At 42.2% G+C, this 19,480-nt stretch overlaps 1 protein-coding gene across 1 annotated transcript in view; it reads left to right on the forward strand.

Annotated features, from left to right (window-relative positions):
• PLCB4 (phospholipase C beta 4) overlaps positions 1–19,480 on the forward strand; it is a 408,965-nt gene that overhangs the window by 164,397 nt on the left and 225,088 nt on the right. The window lies entirely within an intron of this gene.

The raw sequence follows: 19,480 nt of genomic DNA on the forward strand, positions 1-19,480 counted from the left end.
GTTTCTTACTTCAACAGACGAGAAGTCATTTGATAGTGAACACCTGAAAAAGAAAACCAACTTTACTGTTTATCTTGGTACGTGAACTTCAGGTTCCAGGCATTGGAAGTCAGTGTTATTTTTTCCCCTCCACACTGCAAGTCCTGTCACACACTCCTTCCAGCAGGGTCTGTAGCTGGTTTTCTTCCAGCCTTTCTGGGTGGGGAGAGAAGAATCACACTTCTCTAAGGGGTCTGCTATTTAATGCTGACATGAGGATATCAGGAAAGTAGATTTATTATTGAATGTCCCTACCTATTTTTAGTCAAGGCACTGTTATTTACTGCTTCACCGATGACTCATAAACCATATCCTAGCAGGCAAACCAGTGCTGGGGTAGGGGGTTGCTACATAATTCTCCAGGGACTTTTAATCAGTGTAGACATGACATCTGCTTCTTAGCCTTTATTACATTTTTCTGGACTGCTCACTGTCTCTGCATAATAGTTGTTATCCTTAAGAAATAGATCATTTTCATCAGCTGATTATACATGAAGAATTATGTGCTTAGCAAAAATAAACACTTGATATAGAAGTTTTAAAAAGACAGAAGTTGTTTGTTAAATATTTTAAGTTCCAAGAAGAAGTTTCTCTATATGAAGTGATGTCAATTCCATGTGCTTTATTTTACAAAGACTCTGGATGGACTCGGGGCCTAAGACAGCTAATATAGTATGTGGGCTCCTTTTCTATTCCCACCTCAAAATAGGATCGGATTGGAATTGGGGCCCCACATGTCACCAGGAGGTGGTCATCCTTACCTTAGTCTTGCCCTCCTCCCAAAGAAAGAATTTCTTCTCTTACTTCCCTCTGTCCTTTATTAAAAAAATTCTGCAAGTTCAACTCTAGGAACATTTGGTTGTTGGGTATCTTGTATTAAGAGACAATTTTTTTTTGGCATTGAATTGAAATCTCTTTCTTTTATAATCTTTTCCCATGTTCAGAATTGGGAACTTCTAGAGCTGGGAGCTGGAACTCTTCTGGTTTTATCTTGAACACCTGCTTTATTTCTCCCTGATTCCCATCATGAGTACCTCTGACTGTGCATTAGTTCAAAACATTAGTTTTAGGCCTGCTGGGTGCACAGTAGGCATTCAGAATGTGTTTTAATTCCTGTAATGGCACAAAGTGAATATATTCTTATTCATGTCTCATTCAACTTGGCTTTTTATCAGTATTAGGCATCTGCTCCTAAAATAGAAAATATTTATATAGAGACCAAAAGGATTACTCTTGGATTAATTACCCCCACCATTGTAATTCTAGCTTCAGGGTGACTCTTGGTGAAGAGGAATCTGTGAGTCTAGTCAAACCAAAGGTGGTCTTCAGATTTCATGGAAAGAAAGAAAACAACCTCCGATTCCTTCTTTCCTGCAGTATTGCAGTTTGGAAGATCTACCTAAATTTAGGGATGCTTGCTTTCTGAACGATTTTAAGTTGTTTTTATTAAATATTGATTATGTGCAGAATTTATAACATCAGGTAGAAAGCTCACTAAACTTTAATGTTGAGTTCTCCTTTCTTTTTACCTCTACTTTGGAGCCTTACATGCTGTTCTAACTTCTCTCACACCTGGAGATATAGACATAGGTATATAGTGACGTGTGTGTGTGTGTGTGTGTGTGTGTGTGTGTGTGTGTCTAGCCAGCTATTAGCATCTTTTTTTAGACCTAAGACCTGTGTTCTAGCATTGCTGCAATGCTCTTTAGTAAAAAAGATGATTCTTATTAAGATGTGGATAGTGCAGTTATTTTAAACTCTTAAGTATTATATATAGAAGCCCTTATTCCTGGTACAACAGGAATCTGGTTTCATGTTTTCTTACAGCCCATTCATGCATGACAAGAGTCTTGGACTGAGCTCCCCAGAAACCAGACTCGAGATGAGGGATTTTTGCGCAAGTGTCTTATTAAGGCAGTGCTCCCAGGAGAAACAAATGAGTTGGAGAAAGAGGGAAGAAGCAAGCAGGGGGATACTTCAAGCAGAGTCTCTGCCTCAGTGTTGATCCTGGAGGAAAGCTTTGGAACATGATGGCTCCTGAAAACCTCTTCCTTTTGCCTCAGGGTGGGGGGCTGGTGTTTTCTATCCCTGCCTCAGCCTTCAGCTGTGGACTAGTGGGAGGGGGGCTGTGAACTTGGGAGCATTTTGGTTCTTTGCCTCTGCAGGAGAAGCAGCTCCAATAGTTAAGGGACGTTCCTCTGAAGAAATAGGCAAGTACCATCTCCTAGAAGCAAAGCACAAATAAGCCGGGAGATGGGCACACAGGACAGTGGAAAGGGACCCAGTGGTATCTGGCCGGGACCCTGGATTGTCTGCTTTCCCTAGCAGCATGCGAGGTCATTCCCTCACCCCTGTACACCCATTTTTTCATCCCTGAGGCTTTTAGCCATTTCCTGGGACAAGTCTTCTGCACTCTCAGGAGCACTTTAAATGTACTTTCTTCCCTAGAGAAGGTACTAAGCTACTGCTCCAAATATCCAAGTCCTAAAGAGATCGCAGTGTGGGGATATCAGTGAATCAGTAGCTGTCAGTGAATAAAATTTCTACATACATTAGAGTTAAAAAAAATAAACTCTGAGACTTCAAAGGCTTTCCTGAGATGAACATCATGTTGAATAATGATTTTAGTGCCCTAAAAAAAGGAGGCAAGGATATTGTGTGATTGTATGATTGGCAGTTATTCTGCTAGTGGCATTTTTGAGCATACATACTAAATGTTATTTTTCTTTCTCTTTTAACCTTCCTTTTTATTCCCTAATATTTGACCTTTGCCTTTAAGAGTATTTTCTCCCACAAACTTTTTAGGAAGATATAGATGGTGTTTCCTTGGGCGCCTTCAATTCAGAGCACAAAAGTACAATCCAATGGAAATTTCATGTGAGCCCCATATGTAATTCCAGTTTTTCCTGTAGCCTCATTAAAAAAGTAAGAAAGAATCGGTGGTTATAGCAGCCTGAGCTGGAGGCTGGGAAGTCCAAGATCACAGCTGAAATTAATTTTAATAATCTCTTTAGCCTAGCACATCCTAATTATTATTTTAACATTTAATTAATAAAAACATTATTAATGAGATTTTTACGTATCTTTCATCTGGTGTATATCTTATACTTAAATCTCAGTTCAGACCAGCTATATTTCAAGTCCTCAAAAGCCACATTTGGCTAATGGCACTGTGCAACTTCAGAATGTTAGAGAAAAACCTGGGTAAGAGGCTTCCTTCCTCTGAGATAAGACTTTGTTAGCACTCCTGAGTCTCTCAGCTTGGTAACTGTTCATTAAAAACATGAGGCAGCACTGTTTTCCAAAGAAAGTGAGCTCATCTGTCTTGGAAGAACCTGTGCTATTTGCGTTTGTTAACTTAATGCCCTGTAGTCACAGATTATGACTACACTGATTAGGTTTGGGGGCGCCTGGGTGGCTCAGCGGGTTAAGCATCAGACTCTTGATTTCGGCTCAGGTCATGATCTCAGGATGGTGAGACTGAGCTCCGTGCTAGGCATGGAGCCTGCTTAAGATTATCTCTCTCTCCTCAATCTCTTTCTTTCTCTAGCATAAGTAAAATGATTGGGTTTGGCTGCTGAGATGTCAATGATAACCTTCAAGAGTGCAGAATCCTAGGGTCACTTTTTGGAGGAAAATGGATCCTGAATGAAGGTTAGTATATAGAAAGATTTCCAAGAGGAAAAGAAGAGCATCTTAGGTAATGGAAAAGTGGGTGTGTTTATGAATATAATGTGTGTTGGAAGGTTCTAAAAAAAAAATTTGGGGTCCTTGTGTGTAAACTGACGAGGCCATTCCTTCCTGGGCACGCTGCTGCCCAGTGGCTCCCTCTCCTTCCCCTTCCTGGTCAGCTGGACTGGGCTAGAGTTAGGAAAAACCTAAAGTCTTGCTTAGTCCATGAGTGGCCAGCCTGGGTCTTCCATTCATTTTTCATTACCTTCACTTAATCTTTACTGACAGAGGCATTCCAAGCGGTGGGCATACCCCAGGCTCAAATGTTTTCTGCCCTTTTCTGATTTGGGGGGGAATTGAAAAAAGAGAGAAAAGAGCAAAAACAAAGGAAAGGAAGAATTTTCTAACCCTTTACTTTTACCAAAAAGGCCCACCTTTTCTACCCATGGGTGTCCTCCTCAGGAGAGAGAATTCTCCACCCTGGCCAATAACAGGGTTTTTCTCACCATCTTTCTATTTCTGGATGGCTGTCTGTTGTCTATTTCTTGGGTCTTCATGGCCAACTGGGCTTCTTTTCACAAGGTGATTGGAAGGAGGGAAGATGGAAGATGGGTGTGGGGCCAGCAGCACGACTTTGGGAAGATAACTTACCTAACAGTTGCGGAGGTCGGCATTCTGTACTTCCTGGTGCTTCCTGGGTTTCGCAGGAAGATCTCTATCCCTTGTTACAACCTCAAATTTATCTCAGCTTGGACCCTGAAACTCGGTACAATGAATTTTGACTTCCTTTCCCTCCTCCCTCTTGTGAAGTCACAACCTTCAACTAGAAAAGATTAAAATGCCAGCAGTGTGAGAGTTCAGAGGTGAAGTGTATTGAATTCTGCAACTTACTGTGAAATACATCTTTTAAAAAGCTGGTGGCTGGCTGGATAAAAAGCCAGCTATTGGGGAAAGCTAGATGGTGGGAGTACATTTGTTCACTATAAAAAAACAAATAGCCCACAGTTGTTTTTTTTTTTTTTTTTTTTAAATCTTAGAGTCAACTATACTTCAGTAAAAATATGGTAGAGAAGAAAAGTATTAACCATAAAATTATAGTGGGGTACATTTGACAAAAAAGGTCAGTTTTCTACTCTAGTAAGTACTTAAGGTTGGACCTGTCCTTCAAACCCCCCCAAAAAGTTAGTTGCAGGCATCTAAAAGTTTGTGATATTAACAAAGTTGTTTTGTTCCAGGTCATTTCCCTAAAGATTGGAAGAAACTAGAAAATGCCTCACAGTTCTGGATAGAAAATTTTAGCTCTTTGCTCTTCTATTTCTCAGTCTCTTTGGGCTTTTCACACGTAGCTTGTGAGATGCTACCCTTGAAGTCATTATGCTAATACAGTTTCTTCTGTGTGTCATTTCCCAGGGGCCCCTGTGTGGGCGCCACACCAAGGACTTCTCCCCTCACTGTTGCAGACTCCCCATTTTGAGTTGAGTGTCGGAGTCTTTTCCAGGCCTGAAATACAGACTCCCCACTGCCAAATGGAACTATTCGCTTTGTTGGGTCTGTTTCTATAAAAGGAGAAAAAAAAATAAATCCTAGCTCTGCTCTTTGTAAATTTTGTGTGCTATAAAAACAAAATGGCGAAAGCCCAGTGGAAATGGTCGCATTTGAAAAGTCCTTACCTACTTTTCTGAAACGAAAAGAGGAGCAGGCAGCCTGGCAGCTGTCCTCAGGTGGGAAAGGGCAACCCACGGAGGCCTGAGGACTAAAATAAACCCTCCCGGGAGAGGAACCAGCCTGTGACCTTGGGCTGTAGCCACCTCCCTGATCAGCTGCCTCCTTTCTTGCCATATTTTGTGGCCCCTGGGGGGAATCCGTGTCACAAAGGCAGGAGGAGGGCAGTTTGAGGACTGGGAAGCTCTGTTGGTGAGAGTGCTGTTGGGGTCTGCTGGCCCGTCCGTGTAGCCAGAGGACGGACGGTCTCACTGGGAGCCTTCTGGTTGCTGGGAGAAGGCAGTACTCCGAAGAGAAAGAAAATAAGCAGCAAGGAGCTCATGTGATGATCATGTTTTTTATACTTCTTGAGTAATAATACAGCGGTCTCGAATTTGGGGAGGTGCAGTATATCCTCTCATCAGAGATCTGTCAGAGGGTCTCAGTGGAAGTGATAGGGAATAGAAGTCAACCCCAAATCCCCTAGCAATTAGAGGTTTCCTTTCAAACTGGATGGTGCTCCTGGGGATTTTTCTAATTTCTCACCTGGCTTGGGTGCCTTACGGGTGTGGGAGTCAGAATGGGAGCTAGGGAGCCCAGGGCCTTGGTTTTCCCATCCTGGAAAATGCGCGAGATGGTTCTGTAAGCTGTTCCTGAGAACGAGGCGGTGCATACATGGGACCTGTCTTATTATACCCGCTGTATTCCTTCTTGTTTTCCTTTCCCGTGGATGTTGCTGAGGCTCCAGACTAATTACTATGTGACCGGCTGGCCGCCTTCTGCTCCTCTGTAGCCCGATGCTCTTTCTTCTATAAAAAAGTGAAGGCATAAACGGTCTGTAAAGGACCAGCCTGGAAGAGCTCCAGGGACCATGTTGACCCCACGTGAAGGACCTTCTGCCTAGGGGTGCTCTGCCCCCTGGGACTCTACAAAGTGACGTTTCTGTGGGCTCTAGACTGTGTACAGATACGCTGCTCTTTGGTTAGGAAGACCATCTCTGTGCATTGACCGTTTTCTTTTCATGGTGTTATGATATTTCAACTTCTTTCCTCCACCCACGTTTCCCGGCACCACTGCGTCGGCTGCTGCTCATTTCTGCCATCCTCCTCATTTCTGCCTCTCTTAAAGAGCTGGGCTGCCTGGCCTGCCTCGTCTTGTCTTCTTCCTTCGGCTTTCTTTCTTTAATGGAAATGAAATTTTCATAACCCAAAGTAACCATTTTATTTTTTTGTTTGTTTTTTATGGTTTTAATTAATTTTTGGAGGGGGGAGAGGGAGAGAGAGAATCCTAGAGCAGGTTCCTCAGTCAGCACGGAGTGAAATGCGGGGCTTGACCTCACAACCCTGAGATCATGATCTGAGCTGAAATTAAGAGTCGGGTGGTTAACTGACTGGGCTATCCAGGTTCCCTACAACCATTTTATTTTATTGAAGATTTTATTTATTTATTTGACAGATAGAGATCACAAGTAGGCAGAGAGGCAGGCAGAGAGAGAAGGGAGGAAGCAGGCTCCCCGCTGAGCAGAGAGCCTGATGTGGGGCTCGATCCTAGGACCCTGAGACCATGACCTGAGCCAAAGACAGAGGCTTTAACCCACTGAGCCACCCCGGCACCCTCCTACAACCGTTTTAAAGGGAACAATCCAGTGTTATTTAGTGCATTCACAATCTTGTGCAACTACCACCTTTCTCTAGTTCCAAAATATTTTCATCACCCCAAAGAAAATTTCGTTATGCAGTTGCTCCCCACTTTCTCCTTCCTCAGCCCCTGCCAACCCCCAATCTGCTTTCTGTCTCTGGATATTTCATATAAATGGAATGATACAATACAGGGCCTTTTGTGTCTGGCTTTTTTTCACTAGGCACAATGTTTTTCAAATTCATCTGTGTTATATTGCTCATATCTGTACTCCATTCCTTGTTATAGCTGAGTCAACTAACGTCTGTTGTATGTATATACCACAATTTGTTCACTACCCATTAATGGACATTTGGGCTGCTTCCGTCTCTGGCTATTGTGAATACTGCTGCTTTGAACCCGTGCATATATGTGTTTGAGTCCTTCTTTTCAACTGCTTTGGGTATATACCTAAGAATGGAATTTCTGGGTCCCCTTGTAATTCTGTGTTTAACTTTTTGAAGAATTGCAACCTTCTTCTCTACCATAGTTGCACCATTTTGCATTCCCATCAGCAGTGTATGAGAGTTCCAATTTTTCCACATGTTTACCAACACTTATTTTCCTTTTCTTTTTATCATAGCCGTCTTCACAGGTGTGAACTTGTACCACATGTGGTTTTGATTTTCCTTCTCTGATAACTAATGGTGTTGTGCATCTTTTCATGTGGTTGTTGGCCATTTCTATACCTTCTTTGGGGGTATGTCTGTTCAACTCCTTTACCTGTTTTTTTAAGCAGGTCGATTGCCTTTTGATAAAAGTTTTTTATTCTGAGTACTTGATCTGTATCAGGTATATGGCTTGCAGGAACTTTCTCCCATTCTGTAGGTTGTCTTTTTTTTTTTTTTTTTTAAGATTTTATTTATTTATTTGAGAGAGAGAGAGAGAGAAAGAGAGAATGAGAGGGGAGAAGGTCAGAGGGAGAAGCAGACTCCCTGTGGAGCTGGGAGCCCGATGCGGGACAGGATCCAGGATCATGACCTGAGCCGAAGGCAATCGCTTAACCAACTGAGCCACCCAGGTGCCCTTGTAGGTTGTCTTTTTACCTTCTTGATAATGTCTTTTGATGCATGAATTTTTTTTTTTAATTTTGATGAAGTTGAATTAACCTTTGTTGTTCTTGCTCTCATTGTCTTATATGAGAATCCATTGCCAAAGCCAAGGTTATGAAGATTTACCCGTATGTTTTCTTCAGAGAGTTTTGTGGTTTAAAGCTTTGATGCATTTTGAGTTAAATTTTTTAATATATTAGGTTGGGGTTCAATTTCGTTCTTTTGACATAGATATCTGGTTGTCCCAGCACAGCTTACTGAAAAAACTGTTCTTTCTCCAATGAAAGATCTTGGCATTCTTTATTTTTTATTTATTTTTAAAATTTTAACTCCAGCCTAGTTAACACATAGTGTTATATGAGTTTCAGGTGTTCAATATAGTGATTCATCAATTCTCTACAATACTCCATGCTCATCATAAGTGTACTGTTTTTAAAGAATTTTCTTTAAGAGGAGAGTGAGCGAGTGCCTGAGCGAGAGAGTGGGGAGAGGCATAGGAAGAGGGAGAAGCAGACCCCCAGGTGAGCAGAGAGCCCAATGCCGATGCAAACTGAGCCACCCAGGTGCCCCATGATTAGTGAACTCTTAATCCCCATCACCTAGTTCACCCATCCCCTCACCCACCTCCCCTCTGGTAACTGTCCATTTGTTCTCTGTAGTTAAGTGTCTGCTTTTTGGTTTGTCACTTTTTTTTTCTTCATTTGTTTTGTATCTTAAATTCCACATGTGAGTGAAATCATGTGGCCTTCCTGACAGCCTGTTGGCCATGATGTACGAGTTTATTTCTTGAGCCTCAATTCTAGCCTATTGTTCGATATGCCCATCCTTAGGCCAGTGCCACATTGGTTGGATTTCTGTGTCTTTGTAGTAAGTTTTGAAATCATGAAGCATGAGTCTTTCAGCCTTGTTTTTTTCCCAATATTGTTTTGCCTATTCAGGGCTCGGCCTTCTCTTTTTAATTTTTTTAAATTTTTTTACAGATTTGTATTTATTTATTTGACAGAGAGAGAACACAAGTAGGCAGAGAGAGAGGGGGAAGCAGGCTCCCTGCCGAGCAGAGACTCTGATGCAGGACTTGATCCCAGGACCCTGGGATCATGACCTGAGCCGAACGCAGAGGCTTTAACCCACTGAGCCACCCAGGCGCCTGTTGTCCTCCTCTTTTACTATTGTTTTGTCCTGCAGTGATTCTTGAATTGTGTTACTGCACCTCAGGACAAAGCAGCAACCCAGTGAATAGTCCTAGAGTTGCATGTGGGTTTATTACAGGCATGGAAGAACCCAAAGGCTTTTCTTGCTTAAGGTCATTCCCTAGGAACCTTGACAAGAGCCGCATTGATGGTATTAAAAGCAAACCCAGTGCACAGACTGTTGGCTTGAAGCTGCTCATTAGAATTCCCAGGCAACCTTTTTGGGAAAAAAACAAAAAACAAATATATCGTCTCCTCTTTGCTGTGATAACTAGATATTGTTTTCTGGTTTGTGCACATGTTCAGTTGTATTAATGATGATCTTCAATTATATAAACAACTTTTTAAAAAACCCTCTCCTATAAAGGAAAGCTCTGACCTAGGCATCAAAATCAGAAAATGGTCAGAAGACGGAAAGACAGAGCTGGGGGAAGAAGGGGTGATTTTGCCAGGATCGGTTGCTGGGATGACTCACATTTGTTTCCAGTATGTTTGACCTCTGGTCCATTCCTTTGAGAATATGTGGGATTTTCCTTTTGGAAATAACTCTTATCTGTGAATCCTCGGCAAATGCTTTTTAAGCATTTCCAGATGGCCCCTAAAGTCCTCATCTAATAGAAGCTGAGAGATTGTTCCTGGTGGGCGGGAGAAAGCTGCTTTAACCCTGAGACACTCCACAATGGGAAGGTAAGAAATACAGGCATGTGTTTTCTGCTTGACCCGCATTAGAGTAAGAGTTAGAAGAGTTACATGTGTGTTTATGTGTATACATGTGTATGTACTAATGAACTCTCATTTAGAGCACTGAGTGAAAAACCCAAGTAACTATGAAGGGACATGTATTAGACAAATGAAACAAGGTAGCCAGAAACGGATTTCCAATGAAAGTTGCAGGGCTGGGGCACCTGGGTGGCTCAGTGGTTTAAAGCCTCTGCCTTCAGCTCAGGTCATGATTCCAGGGTCCTGGGATCGAGCCCCATATCAGGCTCTCTGCTCAGCAGGAAGCCTGCTTCCCCCTCTGTCTCTCTGCCTGCCTCTCTGCCTACTTGTGATCTCTGTCTGTCAAATAAACAAATAAAATCTTAAAAAAAAAAAAAAAGGTTGCAGGGCTGTCCATGAGAGTGTCGGAGCTAACTTCCTTTCCCCCAAAAATGAGCTTATTTTTTGTACTTTATGTGGTAGCTTTAGTAAATACCTTTTTTGCAACAAATATGGATTCTTTGTGTTTAGAATGATCTTTGAAGAAGCTTAAGAAAGGAATTATCAGAGTGCTTGTAAGGGGAAAATACAGGAAAACTTCGGTATTTTCCCCCTGCAGGCCATTTATAGTCACACTATAGTCATCTAGAGTGGCCATTGCAAAATGTTACCAACGGGGTGGCTTAAAGAACAGCAATTTATTTTCTCACCATTCTGGAGGCTAGAATGGTGAGAAAATGTCATCAGGAGTGGTTTCTCCCAAGACTTTTGTCCTTGCCTTGTAGATGGCCACTTTCTTCCTGTATCTTCACTTCATTTGTCTCTGTACATACACAGCCCTGGTGTCTGTGTGTCTAAATTTCCCCTTCTTTATAAGGGCGCCAGCTGGATTGGATTAGTGCTTACCCTCATGACCTCATTCTAATTTAATCACCTCCTTAAAGGCCCTGTCTCAAATACAATGACATTCTTAGGTAACTGGGAGTTAGAGCTTCAGCATAAGAATTTTTGAGGAGACACAGTTTAGCCTACAACAGGCAGCGTTAGATGTGTTGAGGAAGGCATAGATCAAGTAGGACATTAGTACCAGGAAAACAGATAAAAGCTCAGGGCCATGAGGGACCAGGAAAGTTGTGGGAGGGGACTCTGTGCACTACTAGTGGGGAAGAAGGTGTTTTCCTTGTGATTGATATGTCACTTAGCTTTTGCTGTATAACACACCAACACCCTCCCCCCCATGTAGTGGTTTAAACTGATGACCATTTATTTAGCCCATAATTCAGTGGGTTAGTAATGTGGACTTGGCTTTGGCTGGGAAGTTCTCCTACTCTTTGTTGGGCTCACTTAAGTATCTGTGATCAGCTGCTGGGTATATTGAGGATGGTCTAGGATGGCCCCAGCTGGAATGGCTTATTTCTCTTCTTGTCTCTTGCCTTCTAGCAGGCTGGCTTGGGTGTGTTCACAGGGCAGGAGCCAAGTACAGGAAAGGCGAGAGCAAGGGGGAGAGAGTGAATGTGTGCAAAAACACACCCATCATTTCTGCCACATTCTGTTCACCAAGGCAAGTCACAGGATAGCCCAGATTCAAGAGGTGGGGAAGTGTAGACCCTTTCAGGTAAATGGCTTTGAGATGAGGATTATTTGACTGTCAAAGTTCCATTGCTTATTTTATTTTGTATTCAAAATAGACTTCTACGCATGAATCAGAAAACAACATTCTGGAAAGGAATTGCAAGTGCATTAATTTATGAGTGAGTGATGGTTCTTTATTCCCAAATTGGGATGAATAATTTAATCAGAAAATTTATGTAAGCCACGGGTGTCTGTCATTCCTGCCTGGCTTGGTCTAGACAAATCACTGGGACAGATCCTCGTTGGGGGAATGCTGAGGGAGAGCTCAGTTTTCTTCCCTTGTGCTACTTAGAATACTAAATACCCTGGAAATAAGAGTCTAGTGGAAACCTTCAGCTCTTATGTTAAGGCGATAGACCTCATAAAGCTGAAGCAGGAGAAACAGGATCTCTGAGGTATTCTTTAGGGAGGATATTGAGCAAATTCAGTTCTGACACCTTATATGGGAAAATATGCTTCATATAAGCCTCTTAGAAGAGAGTTACCTCCATATCAGATTTACTAGTCGTACCTACATGGGGGTCCTTTAAGGGACTCTTTCCTCTAATTAGTTCAGTATCTCATTAAAAAGCAAAAACAAAAACAAAATGCAGTGTATACCAGCTGCTCCTTAACCCCATGTTGGATGACTCCAGTCCATTGAGTTTCCATAGAGATTGAAAAGAACCTTTTCTGCACCTCTGCATCTTTTGGGGCAGAGAAAGGCAACTGGTGTGTAGGGTCTGAAAATTCCATTAAAGTTGTATATCTGGAAAGCAACAATAAACCTATTTTTAGAGCATTTCCATGAAAGAATCACTTGGCAGATCTTTTTTTTTTTTTTAAGATTTTATTTATTTGACAGACAGAGATCACAAGTAGGCAGAGAGGCAGGCTGAGAGAGAGGAAGGGAAGCAGGCTTCCTGCTGAGCAGAGAGCTCGATGGGGGGCTCGATCCCAGGACCCTGGGATCATGACCTGAACTGAAGACAGAGGCTTCAACCCACTGAACCACCCAGGTGCCCCTCATTTGGCAGATTCTTAGAAAGTTATATGTACACTTACGGTATGACTCCAGCAACTTCACTCCTAAGTTTTCTCCCCAAGAGAATGAAAACTTATGTCCTTACAAAGACTTGTCAATGAATGTTCATAGCAGCTTTCGTCATCATAGCAGAAATTGGAAACAATCAAATATCCACCGATGAGTGATGGATAAAGAGATTATGATGTGTGCAGGCAATGGAATACTGCTTAGCCATGAAAAAGAAGCAAATTACTGGTACGATAACAACTGGGGTGAATCTCAAAAACACCCTGTTGAGTGAAAGTAAATGATACATAAAAGCGTGCATGCAGTGTTATTTATAGGATGTTCTAGAATAGGAAGAATCTAATCTGTAGGGACAGAAAGCAGATCAGTGTTAACTTGTGGTTGGTGTGTGTATAGGGTAGGGTGTGGGGGTGAGGCTGGCAAGGGTGCCTCAGGGAAGTTTTGGGTTAATGGAAAAAGCTTCCAGAGTCTTGGTTGTGGTACCAGTTAGTTACCTGGGTACATTTTATTTTATATAACACACACCTCAATAAATTTAGCTCTTTGGGACAAATTGTTCATAAACAATTTGTTTATGACATACATTAGGGCAATGTAAGATTTTTAGGATCATTAAGAGGGGACATTTGGAAAGATTAAAGGTGTCTAGACACTTTCTAGAAGCTATCATTAGATGAAGCTAATTTGTTAGACTTATTTGTCTCTCAGTTGTCCATGGTTGGAGACAGTGGGCAAGAATAAGCAAGTAAATGTTTACATAGTCTCATCATGTTGTCGCCGCCATCTTCTTAATTAAAAGCAAATTTGGAACATTCTTTAACAGAATTGGGGCCACATCACTTCTATGGCTGAACTGTGGGAGTGGCAGCTAGGTAAAGTTAACAGACCATTGTCCATATGTGATGCAGGGCAAAGGAGAGAGAGCTCGAGTTTATGGTTCATAGATCATATATTCGTGCCAATCAACTCCTATTCTTTGAAAACCAGAGTATTTTAAAAATGGGTAAATGTTCTATGTATACTGTTCTGGAAGGGACAAAAGTACCTTAAAATTATTTGGAAGTGTCCAATCTAGTCATGCAGAACTTGCTGCTAAGAGCCTCTTTTGGTCTGTTCGCTCTCTGATCATTGAAAAGATAGAGCTGTGAGAAAAATGTTTGTCCTGTGTTTATTTAGATTCACTATTTGCATATAACTTAGTAAGAACAACTTGTTTTCTTTTAGCATGAAAGGGTTTATTAATTCGCAGATGTCATTCATGCCCCAGAGTGATAGAGACAGTGATTTGTGTTGTCAAATGCTGGTGATGCTAAAATGAGAGCAGATTTTGTTTTGCTTCTTAGCCAAATTACAGTCTGCTCAGAGTGACTAAAATGTATCTCATTTTAGTTTTGTTTGGGTAATTGAGAAATGAGTTTCAGATTTCATCTTTTTAATGTTTTAATATTAAATGATAATGATGCTGACTCAGAGAAACTTTATAGTTTCTTTTTCATTAGTGTTTTCTAAATGGTCATTTTTTTTTGTATTTTATGTCTAACTTATTCATTCAGCAAGTATTTATCTGGTGTCCGCAGTGTACCAGCCCTAAGCACTTAAAGAAATCAGTGAGACCTGTCCCTGATCTTCCAGAGGGTGGTTTTCTAGTAGAGGGAAATAGATAATAAGGAAGTAAACAAATGGAAAGACAAGAGAATTTCATATAGTGATAAGCATTAAGAAAATAAAGTGAGATTAAATGATAGAGGCTGACTGGGGTGGGGTAGATGATCCAGTTGGATTTATAGATGAAGATTTATTTGGGTGTATGATATGAAATTTACCGATATGGAAAAGACAAGAGAAAAAATATGGATTTTATTTTGAAAAATCAAGTGTTCTGCTTTAAACTTCAATATGCTTTGTATTCGGGTGGAAATGTCAAAGAAGTGATCAGATATGAGAGTCTGGAGCACTTGGAGGTATGAGGGAGGGCTAGAGATGGAATGTGAGCAATGGACAGAAATTTAGAGCATCGGGAACCTTTGAGATCACCCAGGAAGAGAGCATATAGAGAGAAGAGCCTTGGGTCACTGACATGTGTGAAGGTTAATAAGCAAAGCAAAAAAGGTCGTGATTGAGGACAAATGGCTGGTGAGAGCAAGAATAACTAGGAGAGTATGGAATTGCTGTCACCAGGAGAAGAGAACGTTTCAAGGAGAGAGTGGTTAATCGGGTCAAAGCTGGTGAGATAGTTGATGGGGCCAGAAAGATGATCATTGACTTTCACAATAGAGAGATCATTGAAGATGTTGACAGAAGGGGAGAATTCTCAGTGGAGTGGTCTGAGGAGAGAGAGAGAGGTGAGGAACTGAAGTCTGTTTATGTTGACACATTTAAGAAGTTGGGTTCGAGTCAGCATTATTGGAAAGGGCCACAGGGAGGGGAGACTGGAGGTTTTAAGGAGAGCGTATCTTAAGAGAGTGGAAGAGTAAACATACTAAAGAAGGACTATCAGACGATCTTGGAGTGTTCATTTGAGAGTCGTGGTCTTCAGTGGAAAGTGAAGGCTGGTCAGTCTGGCTGTGGAGTTTTCTTCAGCCTCGTTCACCTCCATGACCACAACCGCTTAGCAGACCAAGAAGGAGTTGTAGCCACAGTGGGGAATTGGCCAAAGGAGTATGAGGGAGGGAGAGGCTGGAGGTGGGAGGATGGGGGAGAATGGCTGTATGGCATGGTGGTCAGTGGGTCTGGGATGGCTAAGAGGGGAGGGAGGCCTGAGGGCTGTGATGGGTAACAAAAGAGTGATACAGTCCTTGAGTCACAGGTCTCCATGAGATTGGGAATTAGAACCATGGGAGTTATAACCAAAGAGAAGATAACCAATGACTGGGCAGGGAAGGGATGCTTGCCTAAGGATTTTTAATTCATAATATCAAGGTCAAGCAAAAGCCCATGAGCATGTGTGACTGAAGTTGGGTGGATGAAGGTATCTTTGGAGGTTAACAAGTCAAGCATCTTTGCTTCTCTTAGGCCATGAATGTTAAAATGTATTGATTCCAGTTTTATAGAAAAATATATAATCATGTCTAGGACCCCCTTGGCTGCAAGTGATGTAAAGGTGCTCTACTTATATAGACCAAACTTCTCCCTTTAGTGGAAAACGTGACTTCCGACAGCCAACAAACTCGACGTATCCTAGCCTCAGGCATCCAGAAAGACAAACCACTTTTCCAATCCTGTTTTCAAAAATCCCTGGGAAGATGATGAATGGCCTAACACTGATCCCCAGGCTTTTGCAGAACCAGCCATCCACAGCTGGCCAAATGCCAGGCTGTAGATGCAGATTGTTGGGCGGATAATCCCATAAAGGCCTCCTCCAAATACCAGTGGTTTTATATCGTTTGGTGGGGAAGAAAGTCTCAGGCTAGACAGACTTCATGGACAAACTCTTACTGAAGAATGAATATAACTTAGGCCCCAAGGTCACTGTTTCTGGCATCTTTCACGAGGAGTCTGGATCTTGTTATTAGCTTACCTTTCCGGTTTAACTCAGCAGGAAACGTCACAGGCTGTGATTGCCTTTATCTAGTCCAGGCCGGATCTCTCCATTGTCTAGATGCCTTGGTTTGTCTGTTCCTTATTTAGTTATACAGTCTCTTTATTGAAGTGTAACTAACACGCAATTAGGAAGGTGCACAAATCTAAGTGTACAACCCACTGGATTTTTTTTTTTTAAAGATTATTTATGTTAGAGAAAGCATGAATGGGAGGGACAGAGGGAGAGGGGGAGAGAGCCTGGAGCAGACCCTGCACTGAGTGTGGAGCCCGACGTGGGTCTGGATCTCACGACCCCGAGTTCAGGATCTGAGCCCAAACCGAGAGTGGACACTTTACCAACAGCACCACCCAGGTGCCCTAATGCGTTGGATTTGAATGAAGTGAATGCACCAGGTAACCTCCTACAGAAATAAGATATTCCAATACCCCAGGAGGCCCCCCTTCATGACCTCTTCTAGTCACTATCCCTTACGGAAGAGTAACGTCTTTTCTGACTTCTTACATGGCAGCTTAATTTTCTGTCTTGATGTTTGCACCAGAGAACCTGGTTATCTGAGCAGGTATGCTAGAGAAAACGAAGAAGGTTTAAATGACCTTCCTTCTAAGCCCTAAAAGTCTTGCCTCTCCGCCCCTTCTCTCCCCACGGCAAGAAAGAACAACCTTCCAGCATAAAGACATTACCCTCAAAGTCTGTTGGTAATTATGTAATGATATAAATTGATAGGACACAGGGCTCCTTTTGTAGTATCCTGGCTTTTTCTTTTGGGTTTGGCTTTTTGTTTATTTATTTATTTATTTTTTTCAAATATGAACCTCAGGAACATTTTTTATGAGACTCCTGCAGGGAACAACCTATTTAGACCAAGGCTAATTGGACAAGGCCGTGTTTAATCTTCCATTTTGTGTGTCTGTAATGGAGACGGCTCTTCTGATAAGGATAGCAGATGCTGACTTAAGTGCTCTTCTGTTCTTCTGCAACAGAGCAGGGCTGGGCGATGGCAGGCGCCAAGGCAGGGCTTTCCTGGACTCATTCTGAATTGATGGGAGAGGCACTTAGTCCCGACAAGCAGGAACATTCTCCAGGAGTTTCTATGGAAACCAGCAATGTCTGATGAGATCAACAGCTAAATGCCATTTCCTCCAAAGGTGGCTTAGGTGATAGGATTTTGGATAAAACTTGGCCTGGAAGAAACAATAAGTTCTTTCATGGGAAAGGACAACTGAGAAACTTTTATTTATCCACCAGCGTGCAGGTTGCTCTTCTTGTATATTACTCCCCATATGCTGTCATGATACCTGTGAGATAGTTTTACCTCTAGTTACTTCCCTAAGTGATGCCTCGCTGATGTTATTACCATGTCACAAAAATACAGAATGTGGAACAATGGGTCACTCTCCCACAAGTCTTGAGAGAATGGATGAAAAAAGATAAAATAAGAACTCTAAGACATAGCCTTTTCTGTCTTCTATATTTTTCCTCACTTTTCTTCACTGTGTTTTATTTATTGGGGTATAATTTTACATTCTGGGAGATGTATGTCTTAGTTCATGACCTTATATGTGTATATGCACCCATATGACTGCTTCACAGATCAAGGGGTGTGTGTGTGTGTGTGTGTGTGTGTGTATACATATATTTTTAAAAGATTTTATTTATTTATTTGACAGAGAGATACAGTGAGAGAGGGAACACAAGCAGAGGGAGTGGGAGAGAGAGAAGCAGGCTTCCTGCCGAGCAGAGAGCCCAACTGGGGCTTGATCCCAGGACCCCGGAACCATGACCCGAGTCGAAGGCAGACATCTAATGACTGAACTACCCAGATGTCCCAAGATGTGTGTGTATATTTGACTGACCTGTATGTACACACACACACACACTCCATAGTCTCTATTACCTCAGTGTGTTTTGGGATCATTTTCTCATATTTCTAACCTGGGCCTCCATGTGCAGCTGCCCCTGTTGTGCAGTAAACAACCTACAAAACCATTTGTGGCAGCCGAATTTCTAAGCCCTAATTTCTAAGAGGTGCTTAGTGGATTTTTACTGAATTTAGCAGAGTTCATTTCACCAGAGTGGGTTTGACTGCCTATCTTGCTGTTTGGGGTTAGTAAGGGTTTCCCCTAATTCAGATCATCTGCTTTTGCCAGCCATGCATTCATTTACTTATGAAGTGCTTTTTGAGCCCTTACAGTCTACAAAGCAGTCTGCCAGATATTCTCTGTAAACATAAGTCAGACAGAGAATATGACTTCCTAAGGTTCTAGACTACAGTAGAAGTTAAGCAATGCAAATAAGCAATGACAAATCAGGACAGGAAGTTCTAAACTTTGTAAGGTCAAGCCAAGCCCACCAAGCATCTGTTTGTTCTGGACCTTGAAGACAGAAGCATTTGAGCAGAGGGAGATCATGGAGGCCGGTGAGGACGATTAGGATAAAGAAGTTCTTTGGGCTACAGCATATGATAAGGAAAGCAAAGCAGTGGGAGAGAAGGAAGGTGAAGAGGGTCTTGATTAAAATAAGGAGGAACTTGAACATTGTGCTAAGGAGTTTGGATTTTTTTCTGGAGAAATTTGTCCCTTGTATTGTTAAGGGGCCAGGAGCGTCATACTGAATCAGTGGCCTCTACTGGTTTACGTGCCTCAGAATCTTTGGGGTAAACCTCAACAATCTGGGTTTCTTCACAAGCCTTCCAAGTAGTCCTTACGCATGCTCAGGTTTGAGAAGCACCACCACACACCCGTAGCTCCTGAGACCACAGACCCCTAGTGTTGCCAGTGTTTGCTCAACAAAAGAGGAATTCCAAGTGGTGTTAATAATTGTTTTGTGCGGAAGAGAAATGTTGAACTGAACAAAGTGAGATCCTTTTCTTTACATGGGATTCCCAGAACCCAACATATTCTGCTGTCAATTGTGAATCTCCCCAGGGGAGTTATGGTATGTAAGAGTTCTGCAAATTGTTTTTCCATGGAATCCTTTTCTTCTTTTTCTTAGCATTTTTTATAAGAATGAACAGGGGGATTAGTACTGCTCCTTACACTCTTGGGGGACATTCCACGGTGTGCAGTGATGAGCCAAAGAAAGTTTATCATCAGGAAAGGAAATGGAATAGCCTAAAGGGAGCAAGACTCTATGAATAATCACGTGGATGTCTGTTGTGGGCTCAGACAGTTGGGTTGGTTGGGGGGCTGCGGGTTTGGGAAGAAGGAAATGATGGTCTTGCCCTGCCATGAGGAGGCTCCCGGAG

Source organism: Martes martes (assembly GCF_963455335.1).
Source record: "Martes martes genome assembly, chromosome: 9".
Classification (NCBI taxonomy): Eukaryota; Metazoa; Chordata; class Mammalia; order Carnivora; family Mustelidae; genus Martes; species Martes martes.